General features: G+C 37.1%; 1 pseudogene; it reads left to right on the forward strand.

Annotated features, from left to right (window-relative positions):
- The first annotated feature begins 778 nt into the window (after positions 1-778).
- LOC116623838 lies at positions 779-1,111 on the forward strand (annotated as a pseudogene).
- The last annotated feature ends 1,634 nt before the right edge of the window (positions 1,112-2,745 follow it).

The following is a 2,745-nucleotide window of genomic DNA, read 5'->3' on the forward strand; positions in this document are numbered from 1 at the left end:
CAACAACATACTGGAAGCCCTCACTGATGCAATAAGATGAAAAAGAAAAATAGAAAGTATGCAGATTGGAAAGGAAGAAATAAAATTGTCTTTGTTTACAGATGACATGATTATTTATGTAGGAAAACCTCAATTAATTAACAACAACAACAAAACAAATTCCTAGAACAAACTAGTGATTGTAGGAAGATTGCAGGGCATAAGCTTAATATATGAATTTTGAGTCAATTGCTTTCCTATATACCAGGAATTAAGAATTGGGATTTATTTTAATTGAGGTATAATTGACATATAACATTATATTCATTTCAGGTGTAATATAATAATTCAATATTTGTATACATTACAAAATGATCACCACAATAAGTCTAGTTAACATCCATTACCACGCAGAGTTACAAATTTTTTTTCTTGTGATGAGAATTTTTAAGATCTACTCTATTAGCAATTTTCAAATATACAATGCAGTATTATTAACTATAGTCACCATGCTGTACATTACACCCCCGTGACTTATTTTATAAGAGGAAGTTGGTATCTTTTGGCCACCTTCACCCATTTCACTCACGCCACACCATCCACCTCTGGCAACCCCCGGTGTGTTCTCTGCATCTAGTAGTTTGCTTTTAGGTTTTGTTTCTTTTTTTTGCTTTGTTTTAGATTTCACATACAAGTGAGATCATAGAATATTTGTCTTCATCGGCCTGACCTATTTAATAAAGACTTCAAGATCCATCCATGTTGGCAGAGCCGGAGAAGTGGGGTAAGAAGGAGCCGTATGTCCACAGAAGTCCCTGAGGCAGCCTCCGTGGAGAAGCAGAAGGAAACAGAAGATGAAGTGACTAGTCCAGAGAAAGCTGAAGAAGCAAAATTAAAAGCAAAATCCCCATCTGGGCAAAAGCCTGGAGGTTCAGATTTCTTAAGAAGACAATTGCAGAACAGGCAAAACTATTTTGATTCCGGGAATTACAACTAGGCTAAAGCAAAAATGAACAAGCAACTTTCTACTGCAGCTCTGGATAAGACAGAGGTCACTGGTGACCACATTCCTGCTCCATAGGACCTTCCTCAACAGAAACTGTCCCTTGTTGCTAGCAAGCTGGCTGGCTGATTAAAAGAGCTAAACTGGAGGGAGGGGGGTGGGAGGATGGGTTAGCCTGGTGATGGGTGTTAAAGAGGGCACGCTCTGCATGGAGCACTGGGTGTTATACACAAACAATGAATCATGGAACACTACATCAAAAACTAATGATGTAATGTATGGTGATTAACATAACAATAAAAATTTTTAAAAAAATAGAAGAGCTAAACTGGAAAGGAAGAAGGAAGGAAGAAAGAAAGAAAGAAAAGAAGGAAGAAAGAGGAAGAGAGAAAGAGAGGAAGAGAGAGAGAGAAAGAAGGGAGGGAGAAAGAGAATGGAGGGAAGAGGGAGGGAGGGAGGGAGAGGGGAAGAGAGGAAGGAAGAGAGTGAGGAAGAAGGAAGGAAGGGAGAAAGAAAGAGAAAGGAAGAAAGAAAGAAAGAAAAAAGAAAGATCTATCCATGTTGTTGCAAATGGCAAGCTTTCATTCTTTTTCATGGTTACATAATATTCCATTATATATGTATATATGGTTTCCTTTTGTAGTCACTGACTGTGATCCCAAGGATTTCTGACCTTTGAGCAGACCTACTTATTCTAACTAAAAGTCAAGTAAACTTTTCTAGGTGCAGAAAACAGAGATCTGAGCCAGATAATCTTGAAGTTTCTTTCAAATTCTATTATTCCCTGATTGCCTCCAAATGGTATTGGAAACATTTCTTAGCTTTTATGGTTCCCATGCATTATCTCATTAAATCTCTGCAAAGTTTCAGGTGTGTGCTTTAAACACCTTTCTGCGTGATTTTAGATAAACTGCTCCTGAAATTATAACCCTTTTATGATATGATTGTTTAGTGTTCAATTTTTGTATTATAAAACTACGGAATATCTTAAAATATGTTTTCTGATAGATCTAGGGCAGCAAATCCCTTCTGGATATTTTCCTCTGAAATTACATTGAAAGAAATAAACAGCTGTCAGGAGTATGAAGCCTAAACCATTAGATTGCTGAGTCAGTGCTCTGGAAGTTACAATATGTCCTAGAATGCAAGTCACATGCCCCGACATTCAAGTCCTCATTTTCTTTTTTGAGGGTCAACATAAATTAGTAGTGGTAGGTTGAAAAGAGGACAGGAGAATTACTGGCAAATCCAAATGCATGTACAAGTGGCAACCAACATTCTAATTGTGCAGGCCGAGTCAAACATACAGATGATATTCAAAATATGATTACTACCTAATTTGTGATGGAAAACCTGTTCTTTAGGAAATGGTTCTCTTTGTCCATTATAGGTGCTAAATTATATATTTCTTTGTTGCTTGGTCTTGTTTTCTCCTGCAAGACCCTATAAAGCATTTGTAATGAAACACGGTATTCTACAAATATAAAACCAATGCATTTTATCCTTGAGCCATATTCCATTCAAACTTCTCACACCTTGAAGGAGAGTCAAAAGGCTTATTGCCAGGTATGTGCCCTCTTTGGCAAGATACTAGGCTTGAAATTCAGGCTTTGTGGATTTGATTGATTTATTTTTTTTTTTTTTTTTTTTTGCCTGCCATTCAAATGGCCTACACCTGACTTGCAGGTTAAACCATTTCCTAAAGTGAAGAGAGAAGAGAGTCTTACCATCTCTCTCTGCTGAGCATTGGGACTTTGTTCAGT

Source organism: Phoca vitulina, unplaced genomic scaffold (assembly GCF_004348235.1).
Source record: "Phoca vitulina isolate PV1807 unplaced genomic scaffold, GSC_HSeal_1.0 scaffold61, whole genome shotgun sequence".
NCBI lineage: Eukaryota > Metazoa > Chordata > Mammalia > Carnivora > Phocidae > Phoca > Phoca vitulina.